This window comes from Echinops telfairi, unplaced genomic scaffold (assembly GCF_000313985.2).
Source record: "Echinops telfairi isolate 266 unplaced genomic scaffold, ASM31398v2 ScPeMD7_7469;HRSCAF=8507_0, whole genome shotgun sequence".
Lineage (NCBI taxonomy): Eukaryota > Metazoa > Chordata > Mammalia > Afrosoricida > Tenrecidae > Echinops > Echinops telfairi.
The window spans coordinates 48909415-48923989 of NW_022111372.1; the positions used below are offsets into that span (position 1 = coordinate 48909415).

The 14575-nt window shown below is 39.3% G+C and overlaps 1 pseudogene; it reads left to right on the forward strand.

Annotated features, from left to right (window-relative positions):
• Window positions 1-13234: 13234 nt before the first annotated feature.
• On the forward strand, window positions 13235-13695 carry LOC105978741 (annotated as a pseudogene).
• The last annotated feature ends 880 nt before the right edge of the window (window positions 13696-14575 follow it).

A 14575-nucleotide genomic window follows, 5' to 3' on the forward strand; every position in this document is an offset into this window, starting at 1 on the left:
TCAGTCCTTTCAGATTGAGCTATACCCCATGTATTCTCTTTTGGTTTTATAACTCTAAGTATTTTCACATTTAATTATAATAGTTTGTCTTCTTATATCTCCATTTGTTACCTGATTTGCTGTTTTCTTCATCACTCCCCCCACCTCCATTTGATTAGCTACTGTACCATAAGGAGAACGTTTTAGAATCTCTTCTGATATACATTGTCTTTTTCATTCCTCTTTTTAATTACTTTTGCTTGTTTTATGTATTTTATGTCATTTTTATGTCATTTCAAAATACAAGTAGTTTTTGGTCATTTTATGTCATTTCAAAATACAAGTAGTTTTTGGTCATCGTGTCCAATATGTCATATCTATTCTTGAGATGGTCTCTAAAGTGAGCTTAGATATACACAATGTCATATTTTAGCTCTTAAGGATTTGTTTTAATTTTTTCATCTTCAACTTGAATTTATATGTGAGTCTATGGCTGACAGTGATCACAAACATGGGAGTAAGAGATCAATCCTAGAACTCCAAATAGAACTTGTGCGGTGGGATTCTCTCAATGGGCAGAGAATAAGAGAGTGTGCCTCTGTATTGTCTATAAGTGCTGGAATTCCTTGTAGGAGCAGTATGTGAATATTTGGGTCCCTTTGTAGATGTGGAACAGAGCACCAATTGCGTATATGTAAGTTGAGGATGAAGCTGAAGACAATGAAAGTCCATGAGAGCCAAAACATTGAAAACATTTCAATTTCAGGAGTACTAAAAAAGAACCAAACAAACAAACATAAAACAACTCACTGGCATTGAGCCATTGCTGGCTCCGAGACTCTATAGGATGGGGTAGAACTGCCATGGTGGGCTTCTGAGACTGTAACTCTTTATGGGAGTACTCCTTTGGGTTTGGGTGAATTTTGGTTGTTTGATTCCTCCCAACCCCTTGATTTTCTGTCTATCCTGTGGTATGTGCTATGTGCTGCTTCCACAGCAGCCCTCATTGTGAATAAAAATTAACAACAGGGATAATTGTCTGATATAAGTCCAGAACATGAGCCCTTCAGGTTGAGAGGCATTCAAAATAGAGCTTGGAAAGACCTGCCTCCTCAAATAGTGTTCATTTTAATGTGATGGATTGGGCAAATCTAAGACCTTCATTTACTGGTGGGGCACAGGAGCAGTTGTAAACATTCATTAATAATCCAAATATGGAATGCACAAATTCTGAGTTTAATAATATTAGAAGTCATCAAAGGGTCCTCGTGAAGATTGATATCCTAAGCATTACTGAGCTGAAATGGATTGCTGTTGACTTTTTTGAATCAGACAAGCATATAGTTCACTCGGCTAGGATTGACAAATTTAAAAGGAATGTCATCACATTCATCACTAAGTAGAATATTTAAAGATTCATCTCAAACTATATTTTGATAGGATGATATCTATGTATGTACAAGGAAGATCAGTTAATACAGCTATTATTTAAATTTATGCACCACCCACTAAAGTCAGTGATGGAAAATAGAAGAAATCTATAAATGTCTTCAGTCTGAAATTGATGAAATATGCATTCAAAATGATTTGATAATTGTGGGTAATTGGAATGTGAAAGTTGGAAGCAACAAAGAATCAGTAGTTTGAAAACATGGCCTTGATCATAGAATTATTCTAGAGATTACCTGATAGAATTTGACAAGACCAAAATACATGTAAGTACAATTTTGCTGAAGATCAAACAATGGTTTCAGCAGAACATTGACAGGGAGCTGCCCGAACTACAAGCTGGATTCAGAAGAGGATATGGAATTAGTGCTGATGATAGATGGATCTTGGCTAAAAACAGAGAATACCAGAAAGATCTTCACTGATGTTTGATTGACTATACCAAGGCATTGGATTATGTAGATCATAACTGTGGAAAGCCTTGAGCGGAATGGGGATTCGAGAAGACTTCATTATGCTCATGTGGAAACCTGCACATGGATCAAGAGGGAGTTGTGTGAACAGAGCAAGAGAATACTTCATGATTCAAAAATCAGGAAAGGGATGCGACAGAGTTGTATCCTCTAACTATGCTTATTCAATCTGCATGTTGAGCAATCATCAGAAAGGCTGGATTATATGAAGAAGGATGTGGCATCAGCATTGGAGGAAGGCTTTTATCAACCTGTGACAGGCAGATGACGCAACTTTTTTTGCTAAAAGTGAGGAAAACTTGAGGCAATTGCTGATGAAGATCAACAAGTGCATTTTAAGTATGAATTACAACTCATAAAACAACTAAAAAAACACCCAAAAATCCTCATAACTAGACCAATAGGTAACATTAAAATTAATGGAGAAAAGATTGAAATTGTCAAGAATTTTGTCTTGCTTGGATCCACAATCAACGATCATGGAAACAGCAGTCAAGAGATCAAAATATGAGTTGCATTACGTAAAATTTCTACACAAGACCTCTTTAGACTATTGAAGAGCAAGGATGTTACTTTGAGGACTAAGATGCTCCTAACCAAAGCCATGGTATTTTCTTTTCTTTTCTTTTTTAAAATCATTTTATTGGGGGCTCGTACAACTCTTATCACAATTCATACATACATCCATTGTGTCAAGCACATTTGTACATTTGTTGCCATCATCATTCTCAAAACATTTGCTTTCCACTTGAATGCTTGGTATCAGATCCTCATTTTTCTCTTCCCTCCCCGCTCCCCACTCTCTAATGAACCTTTCATAATTTATAAATTATTATTTCTTCATATCCTACACTGTCTGACATCTCCCTTCACCCACTTTTCTGTTGTCCACCCCCCAGGGAGGATGTTACATGCAGATCCTTGCAATGGTTCACCCTTTCCACCTCACCCTCCCTCCACCCTCCAGGTATCGCCATTCTCAGCACTGGTCCTGAAGGGATCATCTTTCCTGGATTCCCTTTGTTTACAGTTCCTATCTGTACCAGTGTACATCCTCTGGGCTAGCCAGATTTGTAAGGTAGAATTGGGATCATGATAGGGGTGTGGGGGAAAGCATTTAGGAACTAGAGGAAAGTTGTGTGTTTCATCATTGCTACACTGAACCCTGACTGGCTTGTCTCCTCCTTGTGACCCTTCTGTTAGGGGATGTCCAGTTGCCTACAGATGGGTCTTGTGTCCCCAATCTCTACTCCCCCTCACTCATAATGATTGATTTTTTTGTTCTTTGATGCCTGATACCTGATCCCTTTGACACCTCATGATCACACAGACTGGTTTACTTCTTCCATATGGGCTTTGTTGCTTTTCAGTTATATGGCCTCTTGTTTACCTTCAAGCCTTTAAGACCCCAGATGCTATATGTTTTGATAGCCGGGCACCATCAGCTTTGTTCACCACATTTGCTTATGTACCCACTTTGTCTTCATGTCAGGTAGGTGATCATCAAGGCCATGGTATTTTCAATTGCCTCATATACATGTGAAAGTTGGACATTCGATAAGGAAGATCAAAGAACAATGGATACATTTGAAATATGGTGCCAGAGAAGAATATTCAAAGTACCATGGACTGTTAAATACATTTGAAATATGGTGCCAGAGAAGAATATTCAAAGTACCATGGACTGTTAAAAGGACAAATATCTATATTGGAAGAAGTATGGTCTGAGAGGTAAAGATGACACATAATTTGAACATGTCAGGAGAGACCAGTCCTGCATAAAAGCCTCATGTTTGGTAAAGTAGAGGGGCAGCAAAAAAGAGGAAGGCCCTCACAGAGATGTATTGACATTGTGCCTGCAACAATGGGCTCTGACATAGGCACAATGGTGAAGATGGCACAGGACTGGACAGTGTTTCCTTATGTTGTGCCTAATGTCACTATACGTAGGTCAGAACCAATTTGATGGCACCTAACAACAAGTGTTCTTTGTCTAGGTGTTTTGTTTCTTTGGTTAGATTTATTCCTGGGTATTTCAACTTTTGTGTGACTACTGTAAATGGTAGATTCACTTGATGTCTTTTCCCAAGCTTTCATTGCTGGGATAAAGGGATCCAATTGATGTCTGCTTTTAATCTTGTATCCTGCTACTCTAACAAATCCCTCAATTATTCTCAACAATCCTTTTGTGGACTACTTGGGGTTCTCTATGTATAAAATCATACTGTCTGCAAATAGTGAGAGCTTCACTTCTTCATGCCCAATTGTATTCCCTTGATTTCTTTTTGCTTTCCAATGGTTCTGGCTAGGATTTCCAGCCAATGTTGAATAGGAGTGGTACCCTTGTCTGGTTCCTGTTTTCAAGGGAAATGTTTTGAGTTTTTCCTTACTGAGTGTGGCATTGGCTATGTTTTTTGTATATGGCCTTGGTTGTGTTGAGGAAGTCCCCTTCTATTCCTATCTTTTTTAGTGTTTTTATTAGAAATGGGTGTTGGATAGATATTCTCAAATGTCTTCTGCATCTATTGATATGACCATTTTATTCTTATTCTTTATCTTGCTTGCATGGTAGATTACACTGATTGTTTTTCAAATTTTGAAGCATCCTTGCATGCCTGGTATGAATCCCATTTGGTCATAACAAATTATTTTTTTGCTTTGTTGTTGGATTTTGTTGGCCTGAATTTTGTTGAGGAATCTTGAATCTATGTTCATGAAGGATATTGGTATGTAGTTTTCTGTCTTTGTGAAGTCTTTTCCTGGTTTTAGAATCAGAATTATGCTAGCTTCATAGAATGTGTTTGGGAGTTCTATATTCTGGAATAGTCTGTGTAGAATTGATGAATACTTGGTAGAATTCCCCGGTGAAGCCATGGGCTTTTCTTGGCTGGCAGTGTCTTGATGACCTTCTCTATTTCTCCTTTAGTTATGGTCTGTTGAGTTTGTCTACATCCTTCACCATTAATTTGGGTAATGATGTATTTCTAGGTATTTGTCCATTTCTTCTAGATTATCAATTTGTTGGAGTAGTCTTTTGTAATACTATGTTACTCTTTTTTCTTTTTTCCCCCCTCCAATTTGAATCTGTTGTGACATCACCTTTTTCATCTCTAATCTAGATATTTACATCTTTTCTTTCTTTTCCTTTGATAAGTTTTCCATCTGTTTATCCTTGGGTGGGGGTAGGGGAACAGCATCTTGTTGATTTTTTCCATTGTTTTTCAGTTTTCCAGCTTGTTTATTTATGCTCTAAATTCATTATTTCTCTTATTCTGTTTGGAGGGTTTATATTGTTGCCCATATTCTCATTGTTGGAGCTATTGTGTTAAGGTATTGATTTTTTATTTCTCTTCTTTTTTGATATATGTGTATTGATTGCTATAAATTGCCTTTTGCTGTATCCCAAAGGTTCTGGTATGATGTGTTATCACTATCATTTGTTTCCAAAAGTTTCTTAATTCCACCCCTTATATATGATCTATTACCCAGTTATGTGTGTGTGTTTGAAGTAGTATGTTGTTCTGTGTCGATGTGCTTGTCTTTATGTTCCTGTTCTTTCTATTGTTGATTTTCAGTTTTATAGCATTGTGATCTGAGAAAACAGATTGTAGGATTTCAATGCTTTTGAATTTGTTGAGGCTTGCCTTATGGCCTAACATATGATTTATTTTGGAGTATATACTCTGTGAGCTGGAGAATAGCATATATTGTGTTGCTGGGTGGAGTGTGCTCTATATGTCTAGGAGATTGACCTGCTAGATTGTGTTATTTAGCTCTTCTGTTTCTTTATTGAGTTTTGTTCCTGATGATTTGTCTTTCTTGAGCGTGGTGTGAGTATTGTCAAGCTGTTTATTTCTGTTTTGAACTCTGTGAGCATTTGGGAGATTTTGAGGGTTTTCTCCAATCTTTGTGCCTCACTCTTCCTCATATATACCAGATTCTCTGATTATTTGCTCAATATACAGAGTGAAAAAGTATGGTGGGAGGATACAACTGTGATGCATACCCTTCCTGAATTTAAACCAGGCAGTATTCCTTTGGTCTGTTCACACAACTGCCTCATGAGTCATGTACATGTTCCACATGAGAACAAGGAAGTGTTGTGGAATTCCCATTCTCTTCATAGCTATCTATAGTTTGTTATGATCCACACAGTCAAGTGCCTTGGCATAGTCAAGAAAGCACAAGTGAACATTTTTCTGGTATTTTCTACTTTGGGTCAAGGTCCATCTGGTATTAGCAATGAATCTTGTTCCACATCCTCTTCTGAATCCAGCCTGAACCTCTGGCAACTCCCTGTCACTACACTGCTGAAAACTTGGTGGATGATCTTTAGTAAACCGGTTCTAAAATTTGAGCATTCTGTAGTGTTACCTTTCTTTGGAATGGATACAAATATGGATGTCTTCCTGCCAGCTGGCAAGGTAGCTGTCTTTCAAATTTCCTTACATAGATGAGTGAGTGCTTCCAGTACTTCATCCATTGGTATTACATCAATTCCTGGAACCTTATTTTTGGCTAATGCTTGAAGAACATCTTGATCTTCTTCCTTCAGTACCATTGGTTCTTACTTATTTGCTACCTCCTGAAATAGTGGAATGGCCACTAGTTCTTTTTGGTACAGTAACTGTGTGTGTGTATCCTTTCTATCTTCTTTTGATGCTTCCAGCATTATCCAATAATTTGCCTATCGTATCTTTCAATATTGCAACTCTAAAGTTGACATTTTCTTGAGTTCTTTCAGTTTCAGATATGCTGAATATGTTCTTCCATTTTGGTGTTTTAACAAGGTCTTTGCCCATTTCACTAGCATTTGCCCATTTCATTAGCATAGTTTATGTTGACTTCTCCAGCTGCCCTTGGAAACTTTCTGCTCAGCTCTTTGTCCCCATCCTTTCTTCCACATGCCTAAGCTACGCTGCTATTAAGGGGAAGTTTCAGAGTCTCATCTGATATCTATTTTGAGCTTTTTCTTTCTTCCCTGTCTTCTTATTGACCTTTGATTCTTCCTGGATGGTGTTCTTGATGTCATTCCATAGGTCATTAGGTCCTCTTTGATTAGTGTTTAATGAGTCGAATCTGTTCTTGAGATGTTCTCAAGAGCTTTCAGACCTAAAGGGCCTATTCATTCATTAGCCCGTCAGTATCTGACAATATTTTCATTCTGTGTTTCTTACTCTACTGTGGGGAGCCCAGTCCTTCTTCATTGTCTGTTCTCAGTCTGGAAGCTCCACTGAAACTTGTTCACTTTGGGTGACCCTGCTGGTATTTGAAATACCAGTGACATACATAGCTTCTAGTATCACAGCAGCAGAGAAGTCACAACAGTACACACAAAAAAACTGACAGAGAAGTATAGACTAGAATTTGTACAGAATTTAGACTAAAGGGACTTGAGTCTCTGGTGGCATAAAACAGAGTCCAGTCTTCAGAATCGATTATACATCAACATAAAGAAAACAAAAATCTTCCGATTGAGACCAATAAGCAACATCATGGTAAATAAAATAGATTAATAATAAAAGAAAAGACTGTTGGGGGTGCAATAATGAGATTGATTGGTTAGCTTCAGAATCCAAGAAGTAGTTCAGAGTATGGGGACAGCACTCTAAAGGCACTCGGATATAAGAATCATTCACTTCACTCTACATTGCTCTTCAAATTGGTCTGCAGAATCTCACCCTGATAGAAGTGAAAGTAAAGGAGTTGTTGAGGAATAATAACAACTGCAGTGGAGCAGCACAATGTGAGTATAAAAATTGAAACAAGCTTTTTTACTAAGGAGTTTAGGGAAACAATATCATTAGTCATATATTAGTAACCATAAATCATACACCAATTAATCTGCTGACGCCAGGAGATGGTTTACATAAGCCTTTGGCAAGAATAGTTGCAGTCACCTTTCAAGGACATGAGCAACTTGTACTGCCATTGCTTTGCTCACCTGATTTCCCCTGCGACAGAGCTGATTAACCCATCACTGGGAATTTGCTCAGGGCCTCTCAGTTCCTGTAACATTTTAGGTCAGTACGTTCCTCACTAGGAGCCCTGGTGGTGTACCGGGTTATGTGTTGGACTGCTAACCACGAAGTCAGCAGCACTAAACCCAGGAGCTGTTTGCTCCCTTAGAGGTTTACAACTGCAGAAACCCTAGGGAGCAGTTCATTATGAGTCAGAATTGACTTTGGCCTTAGCAAGTTCCTGTTTTTCAATTGGCCCTTCACCAGGGGGCGCTAACCACACACATACCTCCACACCACCTCATAAAGACCCTAGAGGACAGGTAAACTCCCCAGAGGGTTTCCAAAACTGCAATTCTTTTCAGAAGTAGAGAGCCTTCTCTTTCTCCTGCAGAGCAACTGGTGGCTTCAAACTGCTGGCGTTGCAGTTAGCAGCCCACCGTGTTACCTCCTCCACTGCCAGCACTCTGCACAGAGCCACCTTTCCTCCGAAAGGACTTCCACCTGCCTTTACATAGTGTGCTCTCTCTTCACCCTGCCAGGACCCCGGGGCTTGTCCCCCGTGTGGTTTAGATGAACTTTTATTGAGATAGCAGACTGGGTCACATTGGGGGAACAGTTCAAGTCCATGGTAAAGAGTAAAAGTCTATATCTAATCTTCCAGAGAAAAAGAACCAGAAGGAACAACAGGATGGCTGCTTCTGGCATAAGTCCTTCAAGATACACCAGTCTTCGAATAGTTAAGAGAGTCCGGTCCCAAGTACATGCATCCGACAAATATTTCATGAACTGACTACTTCTGCAACAATTAATACAATAATAAAAAATTAACCTAGCTTGCAATATTTAGTAAAGAACCAATGCTAATAATTCACAAACTAAAAATGTCCCAAAGGGAAAGTTAGGCCTAGAGAAAATTGAAAGTAGTCGTCTTTAAGTGGATCTATTTAATATCTTGAAGAGAAGTATTAGCAATGGCATAGTTCATCTTTGTTAGGTAAATTATTTAGCACAACTTTGTCAAAGTTCATATATTTCTGTTGAGCTATCTTGCTGTTTACACTCTCATCCACAATTTGAGCTATGGGCAGAAACAGCAAGTACGGAGGCTTGTCTGCCAAGTCCACTCACTAGCAGGAGAAGTTAGGTACTGGCTGAAGGTCCATCTGGAGAGGCTTCTTGCTTGGACCGCTGGTCAGATTGCCCAGGGTGATTTTGTCCCATGGTTGAAATGTCATAGAAAGCTGTGGTAGCTCTCACTGCTGTCACCTGACTTGTGCATGTTTCTGTCCTCCGTCTTGCATCCGACTGAAGCCACTGCTCAACAAACCAACAAAAGGCTAGTTAGACATACATTTTTCAAATTGAACAACACTGTTTCAGAACATAAAGCTTGAGGAAATACTTACCTTAATCTTAATCCTTCAGTGTTCAAGTGTTTAATTTGTTTTACTACTAAGAGTATGAATTTTACTTAAGATGGCAGAGGTCCAGTGTTGGCTTTCATATTTAAAGGAAACCCAAAGTATATCAACCAATTATAGTCTAGCATCTAAAAAGGATAATATGCATGTGTAAAGATCATTGTGGGGCTTTGGTTCTATTATTCTATGATAACTTGAAACATAAAAAATGTGAGTTAAATCATTGCTGATATCAGATGGATCTTGACTCAAAGCAGAGAATACCATAATCATGTTTATTTTTATTTCATTGACTATGCAAAGGCATTTGACTGTGTGGACCCTAGTAAACTGTGGATAATCTTGAAAAGAATGGGAATTCCAGAACACTTCATGGTGCTCATTTGAAACTTGTATATAGATCTGTGGGAACAGAACCAGGGATACTGCATGATTTAAAATTAGGAAAGGTGTGCGTCAGGGCTGTATCTTCTCACCATACTTGTTCAATCTTTATGCTAAGAAAACCATCAGAAATCTGAAGAGTGTGGCATCAGGGTTGGAGGAAGGCTTATTTACAACATGCAGTATACAGATGACACAACCTCGCTTGCTGAACTTAAGGCAGAATTGATGCACTTGCTAATAAGATCAAGGATTGTGGCCTTCCATATGGATTCAAACTCAATGTAAAGAAGATCAAAATCCTCACAACTAGACCAAGGTAACTTCATGATAAACGGAGAACAGGTTGAAGTTGTGAAGGATTTTGTCTTACTTGGATCCACAGTCAGTGTTCACAGAAGCAGCAGCCAGGAGGTCAAGACTAGTTGTATTAGATAAATCTGCTACACAAGACCCCTTTAGAGTATTGAAGCGTGTGTATGTGACTTTGAGGACTAAAGTGCTCCTGACCCAAGCCGCAGTATTCCCCATTGCATCATATGCACGTGAAAGTTGCACCTTGAATAAAGGGACTTTGCAACACTTGCCTGAGCAGAGCAGAAGCCAAAGGGCCCTGTGGTTGAGAGGCTGAAGCGCAGACAGAGAGAGAGAGAGAGAGAGAGAGAGCTGCCTGTGTGGCTATGAAGAAGCTCTGCTGTGGACAAAAAAACCCTAATCTTTAATGTTTTCTGGACTTCCTTGTTACAAGGGGGGGGAACCGGTTTTATGATTTTAAGCCATGTTCTGTTTGTAGGACTGCCTCTGGGCTACGAGTGCTGCATGAGCAGAACTACATGTCCTAGAATTCCCATGCTTCACTATGCAATCCATACTTTGTTAGGATCCACATAGTTGAAAGCCTATGAATAGTCAATAAAACACAAGTAAACATCTTCTGGTATTCTCCTTTCAGCCAAGAGCTGTCTGATGTCAGCAATGATATCCTTTGCAACACACACATTTCTAGACAGGAGATTCTCACTGCCATCGAGTCAATGCTGACTCATAATGACCCCCTGTGGGCTTCTGAGACTGTTTACAGGAGTAGAAAGTCCAGTCTTTCTTCCCTGGAGCTGCTGGTGGTTGTGAACTGCCGACCAAGCAGATCGCAGCCCAATGTGTCACCCCTCCAGTACCAGGGCTTCATAGAAAGGAGATCATTTGGTTTGATTTTATAAGCCAACTTTCTGTTGAAGAGTTATTGCAAACGGACAATTATCCCGACTGACTTGTCTGGACTACAAGGCTAGCATCGGAGATTTGTCTGAGTTCACATTTGCAATTTGTTATGTTAGCTCTGTGAACTTCACCCCCAAATCTGGGAAGTTTTGGGATAAGGAACTAAAAATCACTTGTACAATTAGGATAGGAAAGGTCCTAAGTAGCCTCAGGGCGTTTCTTTTTTCCTGACTAAGTTTAGATTAAAATGTGTTTCTTTAGGCTGAGCTAATAATCCAAAACAAAAAACAAAACCAACAACAAATTCACTGCCATCGAGCCAATGCTGACTCAACAACCCTGTAGGGCAGGTAGAACTGCCCCCTGAGTTTCTAAGACTAGTTATAGGAGTAGACGGCCCCGTCTTTTTCCTGCAAGGGAATGCCTAAGCCCCACATCTATGAATCACTTGAAACCGAGGTTGAGATTAAAGATAGAATTAATGATAGATTAATCATTATTAATTATCATATGAGACTATAGTTTACAACCAAGATTACTAAACAGTGTGAGTTTTCATGTGCAAATCAAGGAGGGTATTGACAAATCTGACATTCACAAAAATGATCAGCACTGATTACTAATGCATTTTCTTTCCCTAATCATTAGAAGGAATTATTAAGGAGAGAAGTATAAGACTTAAACAATTTTCTAAGTTGAAGCAAGTGCTAGGAAGACATCCACACTAATGATGCACCTCTCTTAATTTAAGAATAGCTACAATTATGAAGTTCAAAGAGGCAGCATGCTGCACAGTCTTCTTCCACGTCTTGGGAACAGCTGCTTCCTTCAGCTGTCATCCATTTTCTGCACTTTAGGGCTTTTAAAGATGTGTTCTTCTTTCAGCTGTCTGCCCAAGTTGCTAAGGTATAGACGTTTATATAAAGGGGCAATTAAAAGAATAATTTGGCATCTAGAGTCTATAACATATGAACACATTTCTTTAAATACGTGGACCTCTCAATAAAAGAAAAGGTGCCTTGCATGGCAGCCACTAAGTGGTTAGGACGAGGTTCTCCCAGACAGGTAGATGTCCCTATCAAAGGGATGAGGGGTGCTGATGGGAAAGTCAAGTTAGGCGAGGGGAAAGGGTGCAGACATGTCTGGGCGAGAACAGATGCCTACCTGGTGATAGAAAAGTGGGAGGATCAGCCTCTAAGTGGGGGAGAAATGACTAAAAAACTTTTAAGAACCCTAAGGAGAAGTGTCCCTGGTAATATGCAGCTCATAAGCCACATTGGTCCGAGTTTCTGGACACACCCTGGGGACCCAGACCAAGCGCCATAGAACAATAAGGAATTGCATCCTGGATCTTCAAGTCTTGCAACGCTCTCCAAAGGCTGCACCAGAGGGATCCAATGTGGAGCCTTCAGTAGGTGAACGACTCTACCTGAAACGCACCTGTAACCTGAGGACCAGTTCATCATGTTTGAAGACATAGCAGACAGACAGGTCATTGCAGTGAACGGTTGGTAGGAGGACAAACATTGACAGTATATCAATGCCCTATACGCTGTTTTAAGATCCATAGATTTCAAAACTACCTGTGGTTGACATTTTCCATGAATATTATTGTAAATTTCCCCTGACAACCAACTCCAACTTCCATTGTTTGTGTTAATAGCATCCAGCTATGTAAGGATTTGTTCTGTACAAATGAATAATTCAGGTATTGCAATATGGAGTTAGCCTACACTGGTCCAATATCCCTCTCTCAACAATGTTTTAAAAATTAATACCAGGGACTAATCAATCGCAATATTAGCAGAAGATCTTTATGCTTCAGGGAGATGATCAATAAGACTCTCTACCATAAATTAACAAGGAGATCTTTAAGGGTAGCCAAAGGCAGATTAAAAAAAAATATAGATCCAGGAGTGGATTCGGGGTTCACAATAAATCTTAGCTCCAATTTAAGGACAATTAGTTCTTACTTCATGGCTCTGCCTTATACTTACCTTCAGGAAAGAAACACAAAAGAGATGGGAGTTATAGCAAAGTGTGGAGAAGAAATTAGACAGTACCAGCTATCATATACAATAGTGCCTGTAGTCTTAAAGGCTTGTTTCCATACAGCCATCTAAGTGAGCTGTCTGCTAAGTCCACATGGAAGAAGCATAAGAACAAACATCCATGACCCAAGGATTGTAAATCGTAAAATCAGAAGGAGGGGATAGTATCAGAGCTTAAATTGTGAGATTCTGGTTTGCAGAAGGCCTTTCAATGAAATCTGCAAAATTCTTCTTTCCAAGCACTATGGCTGCACCTCTTTTCTAGACGTATATGTGACTGAATAACTAGAATGACCATGAGGAAAACACCACGTGCAAGGCTGGTTCCAAATGTGTCTGGGACCCCCATTACTCTGTGCCCGGGTGGTGACTTCACACATCAGAATGGCACTGATGGCAAGTCCATCTAGGGGGACAAATTCAGTGATGAGAACTTCATCCTGAAGCACCCAGATCCTGACATGCCAATGACGGCCAATAGTGGGCCCGCTGCTAAAGGTTCTCAGTTTTTATCTGTACTGCCAAGACTGAATAGTTAGAGGGCAAGCAGGTGGACTTTGGGGGAGTAAAGAAGGCATGAACATTTGTGGAAGCTCTGGAGCATTTTGGGACCAGAAATGGCAAGATCAACAAGATTAACACCATTGCTGACTGTGGACAACTCCAATTTGATCTCTATTTCATGTTTTATCTTATGTACCAGACCACTCCTTGGGTAGGTTGGGAAATCACCCTCCTATTCCCAGTGTGCTTGTAGTATCTTTTACCTAACTACACCTGCCACATTTGACTTAACATGCTCTCTGTTAGCAAGGCTATTTACATCCCTTGACCATAGTTAGAGAGGATTCATAAGAGGCTTAATCCATGTGCAAACCTGGCAAATGGACTTTGGGCTTCCACTGTCATCCATAGTCTTCTGAAAACTGAGTGTTCATACTTTAACATCTGATCCCATTCCCTCCTCCAGATTTGGATTTTATTATTTGCAACCTTTGGACCACACAACACAGGCTGGTGTGCTTCCCATGGCTGTTTGTTTTAAGACAATCCTTTAAGACTGAAGATGCTGTTCTTTCTGATAGCGGAGCAACATCTAGTTTCTTCACTACACTTAGTTATAGCATTCATCTCTGAGGGATCTCTTTCTATTTTATTTAATCATTTTATCGGGAGCTTTTACAGTTACTGTAACAATCCATAATTCAATTAGATCAAGCATAATTGTAAAATTGCTGCCACATCAGTTTCTAAACATTTTCTTTCTTCTTGAACTCTTTGATATCAGCTCCCCTTTATCTCCTCTCTCCCCAGGAACCCTTATCATTATATTATATATTATCATTTTGCCATATCTTACACCATGTAATGTATCCATTTACCTACAATCCTGTTATTTGTTCCCCTCAGGTGGGGTTATAGAGTCATCATTGCTATCAGTTCCCCAGGTACTCTCAGGAAATCATTATTCCCATTACTATTTCCAAAGGGTTTATCCATCTTGAATTTCATGCATCCAATGATTTTAATTATATAAATGAACATATGAAGGTCTAACAAGATTAATAAGGTAAAACTAAGACCATAATAGTAAGGGGAGGAAATATTAAAGAACTAAAAAATAGTTATTTGGTTCA